Here is a 26,222-nt window from a genome sequence, read left to right as displayed (position 1 = left end):
AGTCCTGCATTCCTCACATACCCACCATTCCCAGAGAAACTGCAGCAAAGCCCATTGGTGTTTCTAAAAATGGAACAGTTGGAAATACGCAAAAAATAGAGTTCCTGCTTTTAAAATAAACGCTGACTTGTCTCCAATACAAAGCATGCAGCCAAGTGCCTCCAGAACAAACACTTCACAAAGGAAGAAGGGGACTAGAAAAGAATTTCAGCTTCATTGCTGGCCTGAAGTTTATATCCACACTAATCGGATCCTGTAATCCTCGTTATCAATCACTGGCATTCTTGGAGCCATTCCCAAATACCCATTTTAGGAAAAGGATTTGCTTAGAGTTAGACATTAAGAATGCTGTGAATAAGGGTACATCTAAAGAACGAAGGATGTGGCGCTCACATCTGATGAGAACCTATCCTGAAAGTCTACTGTTTTAAGTTGTTAGAAAGGAACGCACTTTTGGAGCTCTGGTTGTACATTTACAGTGCACACAGGGGAAATGGGTAAAGCAAGTGTTCTCCTCGGTTTTTAGGGTAGCATGTCCCATCCACATAACAGGAGACCTGAGGGCCAGCTGGGTGAGGTTCAGCACAGTGACAAACACCTTCATTTCACAGGGGAATACCCAGAACTGATGGGATGCTGGCTCATGCTGGCAGATCTGCGAGCTCTGATCCTGGCGATGGAAACTCTGGCTCCTGGTTCTCCTTATGCAAGGACTGCACCTCGTGCTTTTGAGATCTGCTTCCTAGCTGTGTCAGGTATCTAATGCCACCAAGTCAGAGATAACCTGTGACAGCAGGAGACAGCTGAGGGGTCTGTGGCCTCCAAGCAGCCCACATTGACAGGGCATCCCCAGCCATGCTCCTAGCTGTAGCCTGGCGCAGAGGCTCCCTGCCTAACACCCAAGGTCCCAGAGAGACAGAGCCATCTGGAAGGTCCGCCTGAAGGGTTACTTACTCAGTTACGGTGTTAACTCAGCAGACGACTTTTGCAGAAGATTTAGCATCACACAGCTTGGCAAGTGAAATACACATCAATAGATCACAGAGATCATCAATAAAAATACTCAAAAGGAAGAACTTCCAGAAGTGCTTCCTCTCTGACCGACAGCAGGCCTGGAGAGGGGGCAGCAGTGCTGCCGGCCACCTCTCCTTCCTCCCAGGTGAGAAAGCCTGGCCAAGCGCATATGGGGGGATACGTTTCACACATAAAAAGTACACGATATACATCATGTTAGCAGTTTTCCATGGAATCATATTAGCATTTCATTGTGTTCAAACCCTACCACATTCAAATCTGTTTTTCCTAAAAGGCTTTCATTGTGCATCACTGTGGGAAATTGCTAATGCAATAAGATTGACATATAGGTTCTCCTTCATGAACATCCGCAGTAATCTGTGCTAATTGAGCCTTCAGTAGCTTGTGAAACCCTGCAGGGGGGGAGGAAGGGTGGAGCATCCACAAGGCCTACATCTTGGAGAAATGCAAAAAATAGAGAGTGTGGAGGACAGGTAAGCACTAATAGTGTGTTTTATCCACGTAAAGATCTGATTCAGTGGCAGGGATTGCCTTAGAGAAGGGGCCAACACTTGCAAGCAACAGCACTGAGGCATTTTCCATTTAAAATATCTGGATATTTTATATCTGGATATATATCTGGGAGTTACTTCACAACAACAGGACTAAGAACAAAAGAAGCAAGAACTTGTCCATCTAGTTCCCTCCTGTGGGGGGAAAGGAGGAGACAGTCGGCCATTCCCAGTGACTTCAGCTGAAGATGTGGGTGCTTGGTTTCTCTGCAAACCAGAACACTTGCTTATGAGATTAAACAGGCTTCCTAAGCCCACATTCGAGCCTGGGAGTATAAAGCGAGGGCTGGATTCTCTTTAGCATGTAAGATGACATGCCATGCTAACAACCAGCTTCAGAAAACACAGAATACTGAGGAAAAGGCAGGAATAGAGTGGTGAGTCTTCAACAGAAATTTATCTCTCTTCTGCAGAGCCACCCCAGGAGTCCGAGGAATAGCCCATCTCTCCAGGGCTGTTTCTCCCCTTCCTCTCCCTTCCCAGCACTCAGCTCTGCCCCGCCCATGCAGCCCTTCTAGCCCAGAAGTCCCAAGCAGGTTACCACCAAGAAACCCTGGTCCCAGCATTGGTCCTGCAGGACACACAGCAGGGCAGGCACGGAAGCCGCAGACTGCTGCCGCACACAGGAGTGAGTTCTGGTTCCTCTACTCTAGATGTCCCTACGGAGGCCTCATGCCCTGCGTGAAGTGAGAGAGAGAGATAAATTAGGTACTTCGTATGTGCTGCAGGGTAAGAAACTGCACGTTGGCAGCTGGGCAAGAGTAATTTTACTGAGACAAGTAGGTTTGGAAAGGCCAGGCCAGCAAGTAACCATAACGGAGTCTTGAAAAGCCACCTGAACTGCTTGTGCCTCCGGTCAGCTCTGTGCCCACCGGGCAGCGTGTGGGATCGTACCCTGCCGTGGGCCTCTGGGTAAATGGTTTTCCCCCAGGTGCCTTGATTTCTGCATCTGTCATCCAGGTACCCTGACAGGGATGGCTTTGTAAAGCACTATGAACTCTCCTCGTGGGGAGTGCTGCACAGGAATGCTTAAAAAAAAAAAAAAAAAAAAAGTATTTTTTTTTGTTAAGGAAAGGCATGACAAGAAAACACACACAAAAAATTATGTATTGTTGAAATGTACTGACCTCAGCAGCAGGGTAATGCGCCTTACAAAGGATGCTTCATTACACAGAGCTTTTCTATTAGCAGACACCACTTTCTGGAAAGGGTACCACCACCACCGGCTCCCTGCCTGCTGTTCTTCACAGCATGGCCGTGTGACCGAGTACAACACCAGACCAAACAAACACAGAATAACCCTTATCAAGAAATGACCAATCTTGCTCCTATTGTAGCCAGGTAATGAGAGTGAAAGGAAGCCTGAAGCAGAACAAACTGTAATGACCCAAGGGTCTGCTAATTTTCTTTCCTCCTCATTCATCTCTTTCAGTGGACGGTGAGTTTGAGGCCAATAGACCTAGGGAACTCTGGAGGTGGGGAACATTTTCAAAGCCTAAACAAAGACTGGGCATAGAGAGGTACTCCAGAACAGGAGCCTGCATGGAGACGTTTCAGAAAGAAAGGCAAAAGATGCCGGATTTTGGCAGGGGACATGCTGACTTGGGAGCAGATTGTAGGTGGGAGAAAAGAGCTTGTTGGGAAACGGGAGGTTACAGTACCAAGCTGGAAGTTTGCCACAGTGTGGACTAATGCTTTGGCAGCGGCAAACAAAAGGAAGGAGGAATATAAGAAGTAACATGAAGAAAAAGTGTCAAGAGACATCTGGGAATACCAAGATCTGCAAGGAAACAGAAGAGTCAAAGATTATGTGAAGTTTGGCAGAGAGGAGGACAGTGATGCTGCTGACAAGGAAAAAGAGTGGGAAGGAAACAAGTTCTGGAGAGATGGATGTGGGAAAGATAAGGCACTTCTCCTCCCAGTCAGAAACACACCTCAATCTTAATGCTGTCTCAAAAAAACAGAGATCGATTATCAGATTTTCCTCTTCTGTTTTGTGTTTTTATGTAGGGGGGACTGCGTAAACTGGGAAATTGACTCTGCTCCATGTCCACCTCCACCGTGCCCTTGCTGTGCCCTTGTCCAGAGGAGCTGAACCTCAAAGCAAACTGCTCAACCTTACATCTAAGATGTTGCAATAATTCTTGCAGAAATGATTCCTGTAGAATGGTCTTCCTAATAATCACAGATATCTGCACAGAACTTGGGCAGACAATGTTTCACCTGCTTTGACTTAAATGCGTACATGTATAGTCAGGATCTCAACCTGGGCTCCGATCCCACAGCCTATTAGAGCCACTCCTGCAAAAGCACAGCAAGGTTTTCAGCTGCTATAAAAATACACAGGGCTCTAGACTCCTTAATTCACCTCTTCATCTGTAAAATTCCCACGGTATTAACCATTCGAACATTATAGGCAAAATATAAGATGGGAAATAATTTGAGATATTTTTGAAAAATTAATTTTATTATACTGTATGCAGAGACTAATGCTTCCTTACAACAAATGTTCTCAAAGACAGTAATAGGACAGCAATGATTCTCGCAAATTGTCATTGTTATTACTATTTTTTGCTGCTAACATACAATAACACTAATGATTCTTTATACCTGCCTGCAGCAGGAAACCAGGCAGTCTACCAGAACAACCTTTCCTATGTACATTTTTGCTGTGCTGTTTTCAGTTAAAATATTTATGATGGGTTTTTTTTTTCTCTCTCTTCCTCATCCCTGTAATTATTTGTAAGAGATATATTGCACAGGAAATGGAATCTCTGTATACTTTCACTATATTTTTTGCAGCAGACAAACTACCCAGAGCATATATACTTTTTTTTCCCTTCTGGCTCCCCTTATTCTAATAAGTCTCTTTGAAACAGAGTGCCTAGTAATGCTGATGCTGGAATTGCTGTTAGCCAGTATCAGTACCGGTGATAAACTCTAGCTAATGTTTTGGTTAGAGGTCACTTGTAATTAGTAGTCATTGTCCTTTGAATTTAACAATGGAAAAATAAAACTTTATCCAGACAGATTAGCCTGGCCATCAAAATTACAGCACTTTAGCATTCGGGAGAGAAGATTACATGACACACTATCCTCCCAGGCTGATAACAGCAGATAGCTAAGGATTCAAATGTGAGATGCAGAAAGTCTGTAAAAGAATAAAAGGAGAGAAAGGAGGATTAGCTGTCCAGATGTTATGTGATATGTTATACCGACACTTCTACACTTTTCTCTTAGCGAGTTAGGCCTCGCCTTGTACCCACTGAAGACAAAATGGGGAACTACTACCAGTTTCCACGAGAGCAGCCTCCAAACCAAAGGTGCTACCCAGTTCCTCAACACACGTTCCCACCTTCTGCAGATATTTGGCACTTGTGTGCATGCCTCTTAGCCTTGGGCAAATGTATTAATAAAATATTAATACTCAACTTCTTGACAAAGTTGCACAGTTGACAGCTTTCTGCATACTGGTTTCAGTTGCGGCATGTAAATAAAACCCTTTATCTCCAACTCCTATTGATTTATAAATCCTGATTATCACTTGACCCTTATTCCAGTCATTTTTTTCAGAATTACTGTTTATCAGCTGTTACACGCAAGTTAAAAACGTGAAGAAGCAAATGGTTTTAACACCATCACAAAGGACAGATAAGAATGGGAACCACTGCCAAACTCAGTAAATATAATACAAGGTATCCTTCTTGATACAATTAAATTTAAATATATTTTTGAGTGTGTTTATTTTAGCCACTATGTCAAATTAACTCAATATTAAAAAAAAATAACAAAACAACAAACCACAAACTTCCCCAGTCTCTGCTTTAAAATCCAACAGGAAGCAAACATGAACCAGCCAGACACTGGAACTTATCAAATCTGAAAAAAGGGAGTTGTCTGGCTGGATTAAAACGGATGAGGTTTGTTTGAGTGATGACATTTGTCCTACCATTGCTGAGAGGAAGAATTTTGCAGCGCTTTCTTCAGCTTATACTACTGAAGATGAGAAGATTACTCCCACCACAAAATACACGCACGTATAAAGATGCACATTTCCACACACTGGAGACACAAAGTACTGAAACTTGCGTCATCTGCAGTGTCCTTCCCAAAACACTGCAAAATTGAAGGCATTCCCGAGCCGCGCACATCATTTCCCACTTCTGCCAAGGGAGAGCTCATTCACTGAAAAGTTGACCATTCCGGGCTGAAATTTTGTTTCACTCATTTATAAAACACAAGTAATTAACAGCGCGCCCGTGCGTGTGTGCGTGCGCGCGTCCCTGTGTGTGTCATTTGTTTTTATTCCCCCTAAGCCTCTTTTAAAGCAGACCTGGCTAGCATCACATAAATTTACCCATAAAATCAAAGTAGGAAGACACAAAGTTACCGCACAATATCCAAATTGTTATAAATGAGTAGAACTTCGAATTCCCTCCAGTTAGAGCTGCCCGGGCACGGAGATAAAATTACAATAATTCATAATTTGCCATATCGAGAGGTATTGTTTTTGGAAATGTTGGTTACTTGCTAACAAGTAACGTTTTAACGTCCGAGCCAAAAAAAAAGAGAGAGTCCTCGTTTGTAGCTGGAATACAAACCCAAATCCCAGCAATTCTGCTCCGCTTTGCTCGGGAGCGTGTCCAGGAGCGGCATTTCTTGAACAGAAAATAACCTCTGTATTTCCAAAAGTATCATGTGGGGGCTTTTGTCGGGTTATTTTTTTTTTCCTCCTACTTAAACGAGAAGGAAAGAAATCCTGACAGCGGGAAGACTTGTCAGCATTTAGCCATCCATAAAGAGGTTCCCCCCCCTCCCAGCTCCTCCTTTCGCCGGCAGTCCTGGCGTCGGTGTGTCTCAGCGCCCTGCTGCCCCGGCCCCGGCCCCGGCCCCCGCACCGCCCCAGCGCAGCGGGGCCGGCAGTCGCGGGGACACCGGCCCTTGGTCCCCGCAGGGCGGGATGCGGCGGCCCGCCGCCGTCCCGCGAATCGGCACGGGGAAGGATGCGAGGCAGCCCCGGCGGGAAGTTTGGGGCGGCGGTGGGACCGCCACCCTCCTGTTCCCCTCCCCACCCTCCTCTAGTCCTTCCCGGGACGCTACCGGGAGCCCCGGCTCTTACCTGCCACCGGGCGCGGGCTGGGGTCTCGGCGCGTCGCGGGCGGGAGCGGGGCTGCAGCTGCGCGGCGGCGGGGCCAGGGCGCAGCGGCGGCAGCGGCGGCGGTGGCGGCGGCGGCGGCGGCAGCAGCAGCAGCCCCGGCCGGCGTCAGTCAGGCGGGAGCCGCCAGCCTGTATTAGTGCGCCGGGCTGGACCGCGGCCAGCAGCGCCGCTGCCGCTGGCCCGCCCCTGCGCCCCCCCCCCCCTCCACCCCGTCCGCGCCGCCCCGCGCTCACACACACGCACAGGAGTGCCCCCGCAGCACCCACGCACGGCGCGCACCCCACCCAGCCCCACTGCAGACGTTGAGCTCACCCCCTCCAACACAGGACGCGGTCACCCCCTTCAGAGAGTTCACACACAGACACACGCCCACACCCACGGAGTCCCCCCTTCACACACCCCCCGTCACACACACACGCACACACCGACCCGCTCACACTCGCCCCCAGCCCGGCGTCCCGCGGGACCGCAGCCGCCTCAGGCGCCGCCATTTCCCCGCCCCGCGGCTCCCCGCCGAGGGGGCACCCTGACCCCGGCCCGGGGCCCAACGAGGGGCTGGCGGCAGAGGCCGGGCCTGGGACCGTGCGGGACCCAACTCGGGGCAGAGCCTCTGCCCAGTGCCTCCACAGCCAGCCCTTCGCCTACAGCCCCTCACACCAGCCTGCGAGCACGCGAGGGTGGGTGACCACAGCTGTCAAGTGGGGCACGGGGTGACTTCTCCTCAGCCCTGGAACCACCCCCAGCGATGCTGACCCAGCATGAGGGACATGAGGGACAAGCTCCTGCTGTGGGGAGACACTGGGAAGATGCCCCTCTCGGGCGGCCGGACAACAGCAGAGGGATTTGGGGGCCATAGCTCCTAGCTATCCCCATGGGAGCCCTCAGCTTCTCCACCTGGACCCCATACTGGGACTGTCACCATCTGAGGTGGCCTACAAAAATCCCCTCACACCAGCATCTGGGGCCATGGCAGCTGGCTGCACAGTCAGCATCTTGAGTTCGCTGTCCTGAAAATCCTCTTGGTGATTTTTGTGAGCTGGGCTCAGAGGACCTCAATCTATCTTTTAACTATGCAATGCGAAAAAAAACATTACTTTGTAAATAGGATTAGTAATAGAATCATAGAATGCTTTGGGTTGGAAGGGACCTTTAAAGGTCATCTAGTCCAACCCCCCTGCAAGGAGCAGGGACATTTCCAACCAGACCAGGTTGCTCAGAGCCCCCTCCAACCTGGCCTTGAATGTTTCCAGGGATGGGGCATCCACTACCTCTCTGGGAAACCTGTTCCAGTGTTCCACCACCCTCAGTGTAAAAAATTTCTTCCAGACGTCCAGTCTGAATCTACCTCCTTCTGTTTTAAAACCATTACCCCTTGTCCTGTCACAACAGGCCCTACTGAAGAGTTTCTCCCCATCTTTCCTGTAAGCCCCCTTTAGGTACTGGAACGCTGCTATCAGGTCTCCCCGAAGCCTTCTCTTCTACAGGCTGAACAGCCCCAACTCTCTCAGCCTGTCCTCACAGGAGAGGTGCTCCAGTCCTCTCAGCATCTTTGTGGCCCTCCTTCGGACTCCCTTCAACAGGTCCATGTCCTTCTTACGTTGGGGGCTGCAGAGCTGGACATGGTACCCCAGGTGGAGTGTCACAAGAGCCTAGTAGCGGGACAGAATAATCTCCTTCGACTTGCTGGCCACACTCCTCTTGATGCAGCCCAGGATGCAGTTGGCTTTCTGGTCTGCCAGGGTGCATTGCCAGCTCATGTTGAGCTTCTTGTCCACCAGCACTCCCAAGTCCTTCTCCTCAGGGCTGCTCTCAATCCATTCTCCACCCAGCCTGTATTTGTGCCTGGGATTGCCACGACCCGTGTACAGGACCTTGCACTTGGCCTGGTTGAACTTCATGAGGTTTGCATGGGCCCACCTCTCCATCCCGTCAATGTCCCTCTGGATGGCATCCCTCCCCTCCAGCGTGTCGAACACAGAAGTTCCGAATGGTCCCATCAATTCATGGGACTGGTCAGAGAACAGCGAACTGCAGCCGTTACTAGTGAACAGATGTATTTTGTGCTCTATATACTACCTATTAAACCCCCGTATTACCTAGGAGTAGCCATTTCTAACTATGTAGCACATTGTGTTAGCTGTAATAAGGAGAGGCTGAAAAATAAATATCGGGAAAGTCAAGTGGCTTCAAGGACACCAGGGACACCAGGAATAAGAGGTACTCATGCAACTGGGGCTATGGGCAGTGCTAGGAACAGGTATTGCCTGAACATAAGCCTGGTCATATTGAAGGGTTCCAGTTAAATTGCACTGAGCCTTTTGAGGTCAATCAATAGATATGATTAAAGATAGCATCCTGCTGACATTTTCGCCAAAATTTTTTACATTGTGAAACATGACAGAAAAGCTAATGTGGTTTGAGTAGACATCAGAAAGCCACAATGGAATTACAGCTCCACAGCACAAATTTATCCAGGCATGTGTGTGTGAGGGTTGTGGGGGAACAGGGTGATACAATATAACATCCCAAATACCTCTGTTTCCCACTTTGTCCCAAAATATCTTAAAATACCAGCAGCTTTCCCATTGCTGTCTTGCTTTTTCTACAGGAGACTTCTCGATAGATGAGTGGCAGAAGAGATGCTGTTATTTATAAATCACTGTAAACATTTATAAAGTGCCAATCGCACATCCTAACTCAGCATGACTTGAGATTTTATACCCGTAATGCTGTCTATTTTTAACTTGCGCACTTAAGACATCACACCGTAAATGTGTGGATGCACCACCGGGTTCTCACGCGTCTGCCCACAGTTGCTGCTGCCAGCAAAGAGGTGGTGGGACAAGGTGGGCCTGTCCTCTCGCCCCTCTGGTGTACAGCCCTCTGTGCTGGCTCCAGGCCATCTTCGTTGGCAGGGTGAATTAAAATGCCAGTTCTGCTAGTGGAGCGATCCGAACTGGTGGAGGATACCAGCAGAGCCGCTGCCCAGGTTTATCAGTCAGCTCCTAAATCTTTATTTTGATCATAGCTTCAAGTTAAACAGGCATAAACTACTTGTGAAATGACTGAATTGCATTTAGATTTGTCTAGGGCCAGTTTTAACCTCACCATTTTGAAAAAGTCTAGCTAAATAGAATACTTGTGTATGTACATTACTAGAGTTGGACACACTACAGATTATACAGCAGGGAACACTTTTTTTTTTTTTTCCAAACAGTTGTATTTCTGATCATGTAGCATGTCGGTGTAGCTTTTTTATTACAACAGCTGAATATATGCTGGTGTTACCTGTGATTTGCCAAACCTACTGAACCACGTATCTTCTCAGAAGCAGGGCTCATACATCCCACCTCTCCTTTCCTCTCTCTCCACATACACTTTCAGACCCATCCCTAAGTCCAAATCTTCCTCCACGTGGCTTTCAAAGCCCATGTTCTGGTTTTAAGGCTCCACTCTCCCCTTGTCCTGCCGGCATGACTCATCACCTGTCACTCCTGTGCACCGCCTGGGCTCTGCTAATTCCACTTCTCATTTGCCGTTAATCCCTCTCCAGCGACTCATTGCCCATCCTGCCCCCTGCAAGTGCAAACGCCCTCCCTCAGCCTGCGCACAGCGTAACTTTCCTGCTCAATTCCTATCCCATAAAACATAAACCAACCTTCTTTACTCATAAACCAAAACTTAATCTGAGAGTATTCTCCTTTTTTTTTTCTTTTTTTTTTTTTTTGGTCTGTATTTTGTCTTTTTATGCTGGATAGCTCTGTAAAGAAAATCATCAGTAAAGGGATATGTAAAAAACAGAAAAAAAAATGGATGTAGCTGTAAAAGGGAAGGAAGGCTTCTATTTCTTTTAGCACTGAAACTGTGTAGAACACATAGAGTAACATTAATTTTCCACTTGGAGGGAACTGCAAATTCCTCAGAGCTGTAAATACATCGACTCTGTACATACTGCTCCAGGGCTCCAGTGGAGTACTGGCGCTGTCCACCACAGCACAAGAAATAGCTGTCACAGCAGCAGTGTCGTGTGCTGGGTGATGGAGGTACCTCAAACTGCTCCGAGGGTGCTGGCATGGGCACCGTATCACGGATTTACTGTGTGAGTTACGTTTTTGTCATGGGCTTTCTCTAGGCACAGACACAGCAGGCACTTGCCCCTAGCAGCGGTTTCTTGGGAGCAGCGACGCAGCTGCGGTTCTGCTGCCCACTTTGCCTGTGCCGGAGCCCTGGGGAGCGAGGGCTGCTCTGCATCACAGGGTGGAGTCAGATGTGCAGGACAGTGTTGCTGAGAAGGAGAAGCTGACTGTTCAAGCAGTAGCGATCACCATCCCACTCCCTCAGTGGGTGCGTGAACAACCAGCCCAAACCCTGCCGGGTTGCCCAGCTCTACTTTTGCTCTCCTTCCCAGGGTAGAACCGGGCCAGCCCCAACCTCTCACCCTTGGGTCTGGCTAAGTTTGATGTTGTTTGTGCTGTCTAGAAGCTTGGAGTTTACCCTCAGTTTACCCTGCTTCTCATTCACAGGCAGTTTGGCTATCTCAATATCCCAACTGAGACTAGTTTGGACACCTCTGTATCAGGTTTAACAACAAACACTTGAACCATCAGGGAATCTTCTGTCACACATCTTTTCCAGCACAAGCAGGGTAAAACATTTGCTCCATACAAACATGTTTCATCCCATTCACATCAATTTCCCGCATGTTTGTGGCTTAAGGCGCTAATTCTCAGAAGGAAAAGCAGGTGGAAAAAGCAGCTGCTATCTTGTGCAACATGTTGGTGAATGTGGCATTGCAGAGACTGTGCTGGGCAGCTGGGTTCTCTTGTTCCCTCACAGAAAAGGCATTAGGATTGCTCATATCACCGCTCTCTGCTTCAGACTCTGAAGCTGAAGCTTAAGTTCAGAGAGGCAGAAGATGGAGGCAGGCAGGGAGGTCTGGAGATGCATGCCTAAAGGGAGAGAAGGAAAACAGAATCAGTAGTAGAGTGGACATGCAAAAAGGAGCACCTGAGAAGACTGTAAAGCAATAATTTTGAAATACTGGGAGACACAGAGGTGAGCAGACTGAGTGTCTTCATGTACTGCTACCAGAATGTGAATTCTGTCCCTTTTGGGTCAGACTACGAGTAAGATCTAAAATTTATCACTTGGCTTCATGGCACTTCTCATCCAGAGCTGAAAGAGGTGTCAAGAAGTGAGTGAGCACACTGTGATACAGACAAATGAAGTTAAAATGTTCTTGGTAACTTTCAATGACCAACCAAAAAACACTCAGGAAAACATTTGAACGGGCCAGGTTGCTACAGTTTGTAGAACTGGAAAGGTTAATTTTCTACCCAAAGATTTTTGTTGTTGTGTGTGTAAGTGCCTGCTGAAGCAGCTGCACAAGAATGAAGTCATATTATTTGTGATTAAAGATTTTGGGGGCAAATTCTGCTCTGAGCTACAAGAACATAAATTTTAAGTAATTCCAGTGAAATTTGTCATCATCTTATTATACCAAAACTCCATAGGCTCCCTTAGTTGTTTCCTTTTCTTTGATCTGCATACAGAGGCTTGACTTTAATGCACCAAAAATTTCAATGCATTGAGATCCAGCTACCTGTCTTGTTATTTGTGTTGAGTTTGTTCCCTGCTGCAGAGAATAAGACTCTGAGATGCTCAGAACAATGTGACTGTTGGGATGTCTTTTTACTCCAAGAGATGTGGGTTGACCCCAGGCTAGCTGAGATTAGTCTAAACTACAAGATCTTCCAGTTGACAGAGTCTATTGCTTCCTCCTCAAAACAGTGGGACCACGTGGAGGAAGAGGACAGAGGCAACCTACTTTTGCACTTGTTCCTTTAGTAATGTTGCCAACTTAGTAAACCTTAGAAGGTAAACTCTAGAAGGATTCTGTTCCCATTCTTTTTAGCCAGCACTGGCTGAAATGTGTAATAAGAAATCACTTCCCTGCTGTTTTCTTGACCTGGCTGAAATACTTTTGTGCCTCAGTCTCAGCTGACATTGGTTCAAGAACCGCTGTCATCCCCTGCCGTCACTTCATCTTCTGAACTTCACACCTGATGTTGGGAAGAATCAGATGAACTCTTAGACATTTCATCTGAGTCCACTCTTTATCCTACCAACCTGAACAATTTTCTTATTTCTAAGGATTTGCTTAGATGAAAAGAATCAGTTTGTAAAGTTTCATAAATGGTAAGAATGAACCACTGTCCTCTGACTTCACCCATACACAGAGGTCTCAGGATTTCCCTGAACTTTGACATCAAAGCCAATAGCTGTGTTTGAGCTAGAGCAAATCTTCTGGAAAAACATAGATTTTGAAACTTTTAGTGATGGGAAATCCGTTACAAGTCTTGCTGTGTTGTTCCATGGTTATGTTTACCCTTGCTGTAAAAAAAAAAAAAAGGCTTTTATGGCTCTGAATTTTTCTAGCTTCATCTTCTAGCAACTCGATCTTATAGCTTTATACACAATGCTAAAAGGTCATTATTACTACATGTCTGTTCCTTTACAGTCTGTGCTTATGCTATCACACACTTGAGAGTGGCCCTTAAGTATCAGGTGATTAAATCATCTTAAGAGTTGCTGGGCTCTTCTTTGAGCCCTTTCCAAATTCTCAATATCTTTTTGAATTGTGGACAAGAAGAACCCAGGGTTCTCCAGCTCTACCAGACATCAGGAGACATACACGGAGCTCAGCCAACTTTGTTAGCCTTGTTTATTATGTCTATATTTCAACCTGTAGAGATCACGTTAGCATTTTAATAATTTTGGCTCTTGCTGAGATGATGCCTGAGATCTCTTTAGGTTCCAGATTAGACTCCACATCTTCTCATACCGCTGCCTGCAAATATTCTTCACTCCCGCATGTCATCTTATTTTTGAATGTGCAGAAACATGCACTATTTTCTTGCACCAGGCTTACAGGCAGGTACTGGAGTAACTTCCCTATGGATGGTGGAGGAATCTTTCCCCCTGAAGAGCAGATTAGGCAAAAATTGGTCAGAACAGCTGGTCCTACCTTGGAAATGGGGAGGGATGGAGTGACCTTGAGGTCCTCACCTGCCCCATTGACAATCTAACTAAATCAACCCCTTGATTTTTTTCTCTCCCCTTTTCATCAATGCCATATTTTGTGTCATTGGCAAAATTCTCAGTAACAAGTTCATAGTTTATTCTGCGTCACTGTTAAAAACATAGTTAAATACTGCAAGGCCAAGAAATGATCTCTTTGGGCCCTCATTAAAAACCCATCTGGCTGATAAAATTTTCCTCATTTATGGTGACATTTTCAGACCTAGGAACTAGTCAGTTTTTAATCAATTTAGAATAATACAAATTCAATACAGCTTACATTAATTTCCTAATTAAAATGTCAGGTAGCGTGTAGCTGAATACCTCTGAGAAGTCTGTAATATCAAATCCATTTCCTTTACCAGCTAAACTTTTAATTCAGTTTTAATTTCAACAGATATTTTTGTGGACTGGTGGTACTTACATTATCCTTCCTTAATTCTTTAGCGACGATGACCTGTGTAAACTTTTCCACTGGTTTACCTGAAATTGCTTTTAGCTATGAAAGATCTCTACTTATACTGCCCATTCCATGTATCTCTTTACAAATGCTAGTATAATATTAGCCGTCTTCCCCTTTAATGTTCCCAGCCTTCCAAAAGTTGTTGAAACAATGTACGAGGGTCAGAGAGCTCCTTGATGCTCACATTTAAAATTCTTGAAAGGTGTCAGGATGTGATGATTAAAAAATGTCTTCAGTTCAAATTTGCTTTTTAATATCATCTTCGGTTATTGTTAAATTAGAAAATATATTATTATCTTACAGTACAAGTAATGTATCATTTCACTTTTTTTTTTGAGATACTTTTTGAAGTATCTGCTTTTGCTTTATTATTCACAATTCTCTCATTTCCACCTGGTAGTGATACAAATCATTGTTTGAATTACTTTAATTTCTGGGATGCTCAACTCTTTCTTACTGTTAATTCTGCTGGCTATGGATTTGTTCTCCTTTTGTTTCCATTATGATTTTTTTTTCCTAAAATCTCTATTTCTTTTTTGTGTCTTGTGTTTTATAAAATATCTTTTCATTCATACCCTTTCTGAGTCTGTCTGTTCTCTGTTAACCAGAATAACCGCTGTTCTCAGTTGGATAGTGGTTTTTTAAGCATTTCCTAGAATGTTTTGAGAAGTTCCTAATTATTATTCCATTTTCTATTTATTTTCTTTCTTTTCAGCTGATTTAACTTTTAACAATTTTCAGCTTTGAGAGACTGGATCACTTAGGGTTTTTTTTTTAAATTACCAAGCACAAGTTTAGCTATCTGAACTATATTCTGGTCACACATCACAAATGCAATCAAATCACAATACCTTGCACTTAGCAATCTCTCTAATTTAGTGATAGATTTCTCTACCAGTCAAGACTGAATCTAACACATATTCTTTTCATGTTAGATGCTGAAATTTTGGGACTAGGGAAGCCATCCTTGGTAAGCTGAACTTTTCACGAGAAATCATTGACCTGACAGGATATCCTTCCTGACACTTCCTGAAAGTACATTTAAACACCAGTCTGTAGAGAGGTTTTTCACTTGGCCATGTTATCAATGAAGAACAGGTATGAAGAGATCAGCATGTTTTGGAAATATAAGAGTGGAGTCATCTTAATATGCTAAATTCAGTTCTTGTGGGCCTTTTTCCATTTGAAACTCAGCTTAACAGTTCCATCTACAGAAGTTTGGTGCAAAATAGAAACAAAAAACTTTTGTCATTATAATGTTAAGGGGTGGTCATATGGAATCATTACCTTAGTCACCTGTGAACTCCTGAATACTTCTCACCATGTTTTATCTTCATAAACCAGCCACAGTGCAGCAGTGATCCCTAAAAAGCCCTTGTGTGTTGTGTTTATTTAGAAGGTATGGTTATTTGGATCCTCACACGCTTATGTGGTTTCTTCATATTCTTGCTGTAGAAAGGGGAAAATAATGGCCACAATAGGCCAGTTCACATTTTGGGTTTTTTTTTCCCCCTTTTTTCATGGACTTACTACCTCGTTAACACATCTCAAAAAAGAGACTGTAAAGATGTGTTTCACTTTCTGAAAAAGTCTTGGAATGTCATTTGAAACTCTCTTCACTAAATGGTGTCCTTGGCCTTCCCTCAGACGAAAACATGAAAAGATGTTCACAATTAATGTTGATGGCAAACATCTTAATAATGTTTTATTTTAAAACACTCCCGTGGTTTAAATAAAGACTGTATATATGCCTTCCAAGGGAAAAAAAAAGAGACATCTTTATAAACTAGACTATTTAAAAATCAAAATATAATGAGAAGAGAAAAAACCTCAGTGATGTTTGACAGACATGAACATTGTACTGATAAGCACAGCTTATTTGTTCAGTGTTGGCACTAAAGCAAGATGCAGTGAGTAGAAGGGAAAATGCCATTTGTATTAGAAAACTCACAGTATTTTAATTAAAAACTTGATTTATATGGATCAGATTTATCTGTATGTTCACTGTCTGGCAGAAGTAAAAAGACCCTTATAAACTTATAGTTGCTTCAAGCAATAGGGGTCAAGCAATACATCATTTTACCATGTGTTTGCTTTAAAACACGTTGGGGACCGACTGAGTATTTTGCCTAGGGGTTCCAAGGAGAAAACCATTGCGCTCCAATCCCCTCCTTACAAATACGCTAATAGCAGTTGTCTTGGAGATCATGAAGTTATTACTACTCCGTAGGACCAGCAGTGATGGTCTGTTTGGAGGGCTGTGCCTTTCGAAGGGAGATGCTTTTGGTAATTTATGCCCTGATCTAAAGTTGACTGCAGTTCATGGGAACTACCACCATTTTCAATAAGTTATAGATCAAGCAGTTACCGAGCAAGGACTGCAAGACGAAGCATGTGATAAATTCACTCCCCTGGGAATCACCTGGCACCAAACACCAGGCCTCACATTTAATCAAGTTATCAGAGAAGCTGAATTACATGAAAATCTGTTTTACTGAGTATCAGTTCAGTGATTATTTGTTAGACATCCAAAATATACAGATCTTAAAGAATATTTTTATACCTACAAACATTTTTAACCCACTCAGTGCCTAAGACAAAATACTTTGAAATAGGGCATTAGTCTTACAGCTTCTAGTCTTACCATTAAAAAATCCCAACTAAATAGGGGGACAAGAAGCTGTTATTCTATGGAGGAAAAGAGATAAACATTTAAAGGTGAGCCCCTAAAATATACCTCTAGGTATATCACTTAGGACAAAAACATATTTATTCCTTAAAGTCATAAAGCAGCTACTTATTTTCTAGAATCTTACCACATTTGCATTACAGGGATATAGAGGGGTGCATATACTGTTGCCTTTTTATGATATCTCTCCATCTTTTTCCTCCTTCCAGTCCATATTCCAGAAAAATGTCCTTATTCCTTCCACAGGGACATCTGCCCAACTGAGTGTAAAATTAACCTTTTTTGTTGTTGTTTTGTGGCTTCCGAAGTTCTGCTTCCCTCCATCACAAGACTTAAAGGCACCATATTCTACAAACTAACACATTTAGATTCAGTGAAACCCTATGTTACTGCACACTAATGTAATAATGAGAAATGTAATTAAAGTCCCTACTATAATAACATCTTATCGGAATGCACAATGAAGATAAACTTGCTTATTCCAGAGACAGAGGGCTTATTGCATAGGAAGTAGTTTGTTCTGATGGATTCTTTGATCTACAACCGGTATCTTTGTTAACTGGAGGGGTGGGGAAGGGCTTGGTATATATTGCCACATTTTCCTTCAGCTGCCAAGGGAAGAATAATTAAAAATAAAGGGGACTTCAGGATCAAAGGAACGGAAGAAGTTACACTGCCTAGTGAACAGGCTGAGGGAAAAAGTTTTTGAAAAGATCTTCATTAGTAAATATTTAGAAGGCACAGATGCTGAATAAACACCTCATTTAGCTACAGACTTCAGCAGAACAATTACTGTACAAAAAAAAAAAAATCAAAAGACTCAAAAGGAAAATAAAACTAGGTTGGTGGCAAGTATGTAAACTGTATATAGAAATACCACAACTATGCAGAAGGTATCAGGTTTTCTTCAGAAAGGGCAAGAAATTACTCTGACTCATCTCTCCATATTTTGTACACAAATGAGACTGGATGGCAACTGAAAGCCTCAGAGACATTTCAGATGTCAGTCCCTGGGAAACGGGTGAGATCGTTTCAGCATACTGGGCCTTGGCACTGTGTATCTCAAACTGGGACGTTCAGCTAGCCCCAGTCTCTTCCAAAGGAGACACTAACAAGCACAGGGAAATAAAGAAGAAAAGGAGTGAGTTCTTTTTTTTTTTCTGTTTAAGGCTTGCCAAAGCTAGAGCACAGCATTAACAGTTTATTCCAAATACTTAAACACTCAGTGCATGGGTCCGTGTTTGCAGAGTCCAAGTGGAAATGACTCAGCATGCAAAAAAGAAAAAGAGCAGGCTGCCCTGTTGTAATTCCCATAATTAAAATATTCTGCCTAAATGTATTACATCTCCCCACACACATCAAAGGCTTGTGTTTCCTCAAACTCTCAATTTACATTTAGGGAAGCCATAGTTCTTCAGCTCTTATGGGAGAGAAAATATGATGTGGCCTGGGCATCTCAGTCTTGGTGTGGATAACAAATCACAACGCTGTGTAAAATACCAGGTCCCAGGCAAAGATGCCTTATATTTAGAATATACTGCAGCAGTGCCACAACTCAGTTACCCTTTGCTGTGCTAAGGGCTGTGTGTCTAACTGGGTTTGCATGTTAGCCTGTATCGACACGTGCCTGCAACACGGCATCTAGGTCCGCTAATGGCCTGGACCACTGGCAGTGCAGCTGTGTAGGAAAACTAGATTGCAGGCGTTAAGGAATCAGCACAGGAGTTTATGTCCTAGCCGGCAGATTTTAAAGGCTTCCTGGGGGTGAGTGTTTTTTGGTTTACTTGGTTTTTGGAAGTTGTATGGACAAGTCCTGGGAAGTGGAGAGCTGCCTAGAAGGGTGGCACTTCTGATATGAATGGGGCGAGGGCATGCAGTGCTGCTCTTGGTATTTGGGTAGGGCTACCCTCTTCTCCTGCAAAGTTAGATAAAATCAGTGAAGACTTTTTTCACCACCATGTGTGAGGTATTTGTTGTCTTGCCTAGCAGCCTGCAAATGGTGGAGAATCATAGAATCATAGAATCATAGAATGGTTAGGGTTGGAAGGGACATTCAAAGGTCATCTAGTCCAACCCCCCTGCAAGGAGCAGGGACATCCCCAACTAGATCAGGTTGCTCAGAGCCTCATCCAACCTGGCCTTGAACGTTTCCAGGGATGGGGCCTCCACCACCTTTCTGGGCAACCTGTTCCAGTGTTCTATAACTCGCATCGTAAAAATTTTTTTCCTAATTTCCAATCTAAATCTACCCCCCACTATTTTAAAATCATTACTCCTTGTCTTATTGCAACAGGCCCTACTAAACAGCGTCTGCAGGTTGAGAGGTTGCAGTTTAGGGAAGTAAGGCCTCAGAGATCCTGATGTGGGAAGAGCAGCAGCAGCTGTGGGTTTTGGTCCAGTAATGAGAGTTATAGTCATTGCAGAGATCCACCAAAAGCTATGAGAGGCCAGCAGTAATTCTTGTCTGGGCTGCTTGCACTATGACTACCAGGTAGTGCGGTGGGTGCAGGCTTGTGGGGGTTTGCTGGGAGGAGAGATGTATGGGGAAGATGAGGGGCAGGCAATTAGTGCTTGTTGTACCCTCTTGTATTAAATCTGGGAGGCCAACTGATGTGAGCAAAGAGACCGACCAAAAGACTTAGAAGAAAATCTGGATGCTACTTTCCCCTTTATGGCCCAGTTAGGCCTAGACTGGGGTGGCACCAGGTTGAGGAAAAGAGTGAGGGTAGGGGCCAGGATGTGGTGGTGATAAGCCCCATCTCCAGATGTCAGGTCTTCACCTTGACTTAGGGGGCTGTGTTCTGGCTGACTATGTGATGGGCAGTGTCAGGAGTATTCTGGGGGTGGAAGCCACTCCGTGAGCTGGAGCCTGTCACCTGCCCCAAAATTAATTAATTAATTAATTAATTAATTAATTAAAATTAATTAATTTCAAAATTAATTATGCCTTAATGAAGAGCTGGGGAATGGATCTCATTTCCACAACATGGCTGTATAATCCTCTCCTGGTAAAGCTTTGATGGCGGTTGTAACAGTTCTCCCTGCCTGCCTCAGCCCCTCAGCTGAAAGTTGTTGAGCCTAAGAGTCAGTGCTTGGTCACAGCAGGGTGATTCTCACAGTGTAAGGTAGGCAGTTACGCTCTTTGTAATGGACAGGACTGTGTGCTCCCACAGTGGGGTCAGTGTGTGTGCAGCTCCGTGATGGTCTTCAGCTGATCAAGGCAGGGCTGCTATCAGTAGGGACTATCCCACCTTCCCTGGCTGTGTCTTGTCCCTTCTCTTGTACAGGCATTTATAATTGGGTCTCCATGTGGGGAGTTTGATGGATTAAAGGTCCAGCTGAAAACGAAGCATGCTGCAGATGTGTTACCATTCAGCTGGACAACATGCTGGCATAGGTGTGATTGTGTAGTAGTGACATGAAGGGAGAGATGAGCATGACTCATGGCTCATCATATGGCACTTCAGGACATGGTTTAGTAGGCACGGTGGCATTAGGTTGACAGTTGGACTTTATGATCTTGGAGGTCTCTTCCAACCTTAAGATTCTATGATTCTATGACAGAAAAGAAGGTCAAGACCACACCTTACAGCAGTAGAGGAACCTTATATCAGCTTAGTGACATGGCTATCTCTCCATGGTATGGGGGCTACATATGCATGTATGTATGGCAATTCCTGGTTTTGTTTCTACATGTGTGGGAGCAAAGCCATTCACAGTCAGCCGCTAGAAAAAAACATGATATATTTGAAATGTGCGCTTCAAGAGGCACTTGACTCAGGGCTTCACAAGAGACTTAGAATCATAGAATCATAGAATGGTTTGAGTTGGAAGGGAACTTCAAAGGTCATCTAGTACAACCCCCCTGCAAGGAGCAGGGACATCCCTGACTAGATCAGGTTGCTCAGAGCCTCATCCAGCCTGGCCTTGAACGTTTCCAGGGATAGGGCTTCCATCACCTCTCTGGGCAACCTGTTCCAGTGTTCTACAACCCTCACTGTAAAAAACATTTTCCTAATATCCAATCTAAATCTACCCCCCTCTATTTTAAAACCATTACTCCTTGTCCTATTGCAACAGGCCCTACTAAACAGCCTCTCTCCATCTTTCTTATAGGCCCCCTTGAGGTACTGGAAGACCACTATCAGGTCTCCCCAGAGCCTTCTCTTCTCCAGGCTGAACAGCCCCAACTCTCTCAGCCTGTCCTCATAGGAGAGGTGCTCCAGCCCTTTTATCATCTTTGTGGCCCTCCTCTGGACCCTCTCCAACTGGTCCATGTCCTTCTTGTGTTGGGGGCTCCAGAACTGGACACAGTACTCCAGGTGAGGTCTCACCAGGGCAGAGTAGAGGGGGAGAATCACCTCCCTCGACCTGCTGGCCACGCTTCTCTTGCTGCAACCCAGGATGCGGTTGGCCTTCTGAGCCGCAAGGGCGCATTGCCGGCTCATGTTGAGCTTCTCGTCCACCAGCACTCCCAAGTCCAAAGTCCCAAGACTTCTTTGTAGGAGAGCAAGCACCAGAACATCTTCTGACGAAGGTAGGAAGTAGAGAATATGTTATCACAGCAACATAATGGTTACAGCAAAATGGAGCAGAGGGGGCCTGAGTGCTCCTTAGCTTAAAGGAATTTAATCTGTGGTACCTCCTTTCTGAAATAGCCGCTGAGCTATGGAAAGGTCTAGCATGAGGTCACTGAACTCTTGTTGAAATTGGGCTGCTGTTCAGCAAACAGTGCAAGACTCTTCAGGAGGCAGACTAAGTGGAGAGGTACACAGCCTCCTTTTTCACAGAGGAATGTGTCTGAGAATGGGAAGTCTTGGTTCTTGTCCATGTGCTGGGAAATGTTTCACAACAGTTGCCTGACGAGCCATAGAATAAAATGCCTCCACAGCACTGGAAACAAGATAGAGGACTCCTTTCCCAAGGGGATATTAAAACTTCTAATTGGAAAAGATTTAAACTTTTCTTTGGACATATTTTGTCAGCAATGATTTTATTACTCAGTGGCTATTAATCATGTGCCTTACTGTGGCATTCATATTTCAAGCCATTAGCCTTTTATTTTCTGGCAAAAATGTAGTAGATCTGAAAGAGTGACTGTTCCCTGCTGTTGAGAAAGCCATGGCATCATAAAACTTGAGAAGCCTTGCACTAATGTAATCAATCTACTAAAATGACATCTATATTTGAAATACTGTGTGCATGTATAATGCCTCACAATAGAAAACAAAAAACTGGTAGCACTACCATGTCGTGGCTCTGTTCTGGCATTTGATGAGTTTCTTGTGTGAAACTTCTATGCTGCAAACCCTTCTTCTACATGAAGATTTGTTCCCTCTGACTCAGTGGTGCTTATCAAGCACAACTGGTGTGTTGCCACATAACATCTTGATGTCAGGTTTGTATCTTAGCAAAATGACAAATGTATCTTCTTTTTTTTTTTTTTAAAAAAAAAAAGCATTATCTCTCAGATATGAAAGATAATGTTTGCCACTGACTTTATATCCAGTGAATGTTTCCTGTAAGCTTTTTTTCTGTGTTAAGCAAAGCTCTGGGAAATGTGAGCCAATTTATTTTGAAGTTCTTTAGTGTCTTACTGTCTTCGAAGGCAACAGCCATCCTAGGTGCACTGCTCACTTTGATCTGTCCTCTTATTTGAGAATGAAGAATTGATCTATACAGGACACAGTCCCATTTAGAATGACTGTATGGGATTCAACTGTGAGTTAATATAAAAACAGATTAAATTTGGGGAGAAATGTTGACAAGTCTGCAGCAGAAACATGGAAAAAATGAACCTTTTGCAGAGCTAGGAATGTGAGTTTCTTAAGAAACTTTTAGGGTCCTTGGAAATTATCATCTAGGCACTGTTGAGAATAGCAGTCTACATGATTGCTGACTTTTCCTAATTCTTAAATATCTGACTGAGCGCAGTAGTGGCTTTACGAATGATGATTCTCCAGATGTTTTCCCCAAACATCTTGCTTGGTGTAAAAATAAAAGCTCTTGCACAGTGCTCAAACTTGTGCAACTATATTATGCGTTAGATTTGCACTTAGTAGTAAAGGTACTATTCTCCCCAAAGCAATCACTGTGCATAATAACACTTCTTTAAAGCAGTTGTGTTGACTGCACACCTACAGAGCTGCATGCATAATGCATAGGAGGAAAGGAGCTAAAGCCTCAGGATTTGTAGTGCAGCCTGCAGGCAGGGTAGTTGGGGTCCTAGAAAAATCAATAAAATAACTTCATACTCCCCCGTCAATGTTTTTTTTTTTATTCACAGTGAGGAGCTTTTATTCTAACATATTAACATCTTTTGCCCTACCAGTGGAAAATTCAGTAGGGGTTTTTTGAGGGTAAATAAATTATCATGCCCATCTTCCAGATTAGGGCTAAACTGATGTACTGTATAATCTTGAGTAAATGAGAAGTAGCCTGGAATAGAAAGAATACTTCATTATTTTACAACCCAGAGAAATCAGTACATGTAAAATTAGATTCCCTTCAACATGCAGGTCTGTTCAAGCCACTCCTGAAATTCCTTCGTGATGGGGGAGGGTACATGCAGCAGGATCAACCTTCCCTCACCACTTTCTCCAAAACTGTTTCAGTATCGGAGGCAGAGCATCCATGGTTGCAGGGAATGGAGTGCGCCTTGCACAGGATTTTCCTTCCTTCAGTTTTCTCAGTGTAAGATGCGACCACATCCTCTCTCCTTTGAATGACTGTTCAGGTGTAACTAATTTCTAGGGTACCTAAGCAGTGATCCTGTATTTGGGCTTTTATCATATCCTCTTCTATTGTCAGGAGAAGGCAATGCCCAGGATATGAAGTTAGCTCTTCCTTGGTTAGCATCAGGCTTAGGAAGGCACTGATCACACATGTAGGTAAAAGGGTGAGTTAAATCTCCACTCTGCAGTATTTCTGTAGTGTCTGACAAATCACAGCATTCCTTACTCCTTGTTTACAATCAAAGATGAATGGCTCTTGTAAGTTGTCTAGCTCTATGTATTACTTTTGGTAAACAGTCTTTCCCAATAGGTAATTCATTTGATAAGTGCACTGTAAAGGTCCAGATTTTTTTTTTTTGCCCTGGGATGACTTGCACTATATGCAGATATGGGTGTGGGTGTAAAAATTTCAGAAGTATCATGGAAGTTGAGGCAATACATGAAAACATCAATAGTGCACATAGAAGTTGCTTAATTCTAATATATTCTTGTGCAGTCAACCGTTCTTTTTTTTTTCTAGCTTTCTAGCAAATACTGGAATTAAATTGTTTGCTGTCTCATTTATGAGAATAATTGGTCCTTTTTGTAGTCCCATTGTGGTACTCCTGCAGAAAACTGGTTATTTCTCTTCTGTTTCTGTTCCTATGAAGCGTTTTATTGAGAAAATAAATTGTCAAGAATAGTAAAATTCGACATAACATCAGAAAACATTTTTGTGAGACCAGAATTTTATTATTTGATTAAAAACCAGTAAAGGTTGCTCTAACCTCATCTGTGCTTAAGCTCCCATTGTCACGAAACCTACCAGGCAGAATCTAGCCAGACTTGTAGAACTACCAAAGAGCTGATACAGTTGACAGCTGAGCTGACACCATTTCCAAAACTTACGACTTAGCTTAAAGACTGGAAGATGGCCATGGATATGGTTTTGGTTTTTTGATTTTTGACAACAAGACACGAATGTTATCAGCAGTTCTGTTGTTGAGCCCTTGAATGGCATCAGGCCTAGTGAGGCAAAAAGATTTAGAAATTCCTTGTGGTTTTGACCCAGTTCCTGGTTTGACAGCAGATGATGGAGGGTATGCAGCAGGGTAGTTTACGACAGCCTGTGCAACTGTCATGTGGCTACAGGGTGAAGCCTGTCCTTGATATAATTAACTTTCTCTACTCTACTCTACAAAGATAGGAAGATGAAGATTTGTCCCACATGTGGAAGGCTGCTTTCCAGAGACCATGCAAAGTGAATTTGCCAAAACTGTTTGCAGAACTCAATGATTCTTCATCATCCTGTGGTTCAAACAGCTCTTCTGATCTCCAGTCCAAAAGCTGAGACTCAGTATTTCCCTCTGTTTTGTAACAGGATCTTTATACAGCTTCAGAATAACCCCAGATGAAACATTAGAACATGGCAAAAAACAAATGGGAGTTCCAGAGTTAATGTCACCTCATTCTTAAAGAATATTGTATAGAACATGCTAGCAACAAAGGTTTGGATTCAGCCTGGATATTGAAGTTCACTCTGCCAAAACAACAAGCTGCTGAAATTTCAAAGGAGGACAGTGATCTCAACAGCAGAACACAAAGACCTAAGGAAGGCAGAGCCTGACTGATGCAAAGGCACGTGCCTCAGAGGGAGTTAAGGTCATGTAGGTAAGAAGGATCACCTGTGGCTAAGCCATTTTGGGAGGATGTTTGTCTGGTCTGCAGCTGTTCCTTGAATACTAAGTGTACCTGTAGAAAGAGATTGTGAGTATGAGTAAGTTATTTATATAATTTGCTGCTTGCATGGGAGTGCTGGGAAGTGTGATAGAGTAAATGTAGACAAAGGATAACTGCCCACAAGAAAGCTTGTGTCTGAATACTGCTCACAGATGATAGACTGTGTCCTTAGAAAAGGTATGAGAATTAGGCGGCCTTAATGCAATACCTGGGAGCTGCAGGAAGTCCGAAGAGGAGTACTCCCTGCTAGTGTGGCTCTCCTCAAAAGAAGCTGGAAGCATTTCCCCTGGGCCTGCTGAACTGCTGTAACAGTGCTGACTTCGCAGTTGGCCAGCACGCCCAGCTGATCCACGCCCTGTGCCGCTGCAGCTTGCTTGCTGCCGTTTGCCTTGAGTAAGTCGGCTTATTTTTAATAACTGCAGTCATGCATTGACAGTGCATTGAAAAGCTACTGCTGAGCAGGCTGCTGGTCTGAAATGGGCTAGAGAGTTTAATTTCTTTCTTTTAAAATGAGTGTCCTACATTTGTCAGGTATGGAGTGCTATTACCAGTGGATTCCACCTCTAGTAAGAGCTCATCTCCTTCTGCAGAAACAGAGACATGGAGCACGTTGCTTTAGCAAAACATGATCTACCCTTTGCACTAATATGCATGTAACTAAGGCTGTGCGTGTGCATGTGTGTAGCACAAGAATCTGGCAGATATATGGACAACTTACAGACTGATTCACTGTTACCTGCAAAAGTGTACTGGTACTTGGAAGACTGCACCAAGCAACCGGGACTGCAAAAGT

The 26,222-nt window shown here is 44.1% G+C and overlaps 1 protein-coding gene across 3 annotated transcripts in view; it reads right to left on the bottom strand.

Annotated features, from left to right (window-relative positions):
• Nucleotides 1-6,767, bottom strand: part of SMAD9 (SMAD family member 9) — a 40,526-nt gene extending 33,759 nt beyond the window's left edge. Inside the window, exons 1-2 of one of the 3 annotated variants that reach the window (XM_086771962.1) lie at nucleotides 6,706-6,742; nucleotides 2,131-2,263 (exon numbers count right to left, since the gene is read on the bottom strand). The gene's annotated coding sequence lies outside the window, so the exon portion shown is untranslated. Of the gene's footprint in view, nucleotides 1-2,130; nucleotides 2,264-6,705 lie in introns of all 3 variants that reach the window. The other 2 variants (XM_086771961.1, XM_086771963.1) reach the window with 2 other exon arrangements.
• Nucleotides 6,768-26,222: the final 19,455 nt, after the last annotated feature.

The sequence above is a fragment of the Chlamydotis macqueenii genome, chromosome 1 (genome assembly GCF_036417535.1).
Source record: "Chlamydotis macqueenii isolate bChlMac1 chromosome 1, bChlMac1.mat, whole genome shotgun sequence".
Classification (NCBI taxonomy): Eukaryota; Metazoa; Chordata; class Aves; order Otidiformes; family Otididae; genus Chlamydotis; species Chlamydotis macqueenii.
The sequence above is the reverse complement of the archived record's forward strand: the minus strand, read 5'-3'. Positions and strand labels throughout refer to the sequence as shown.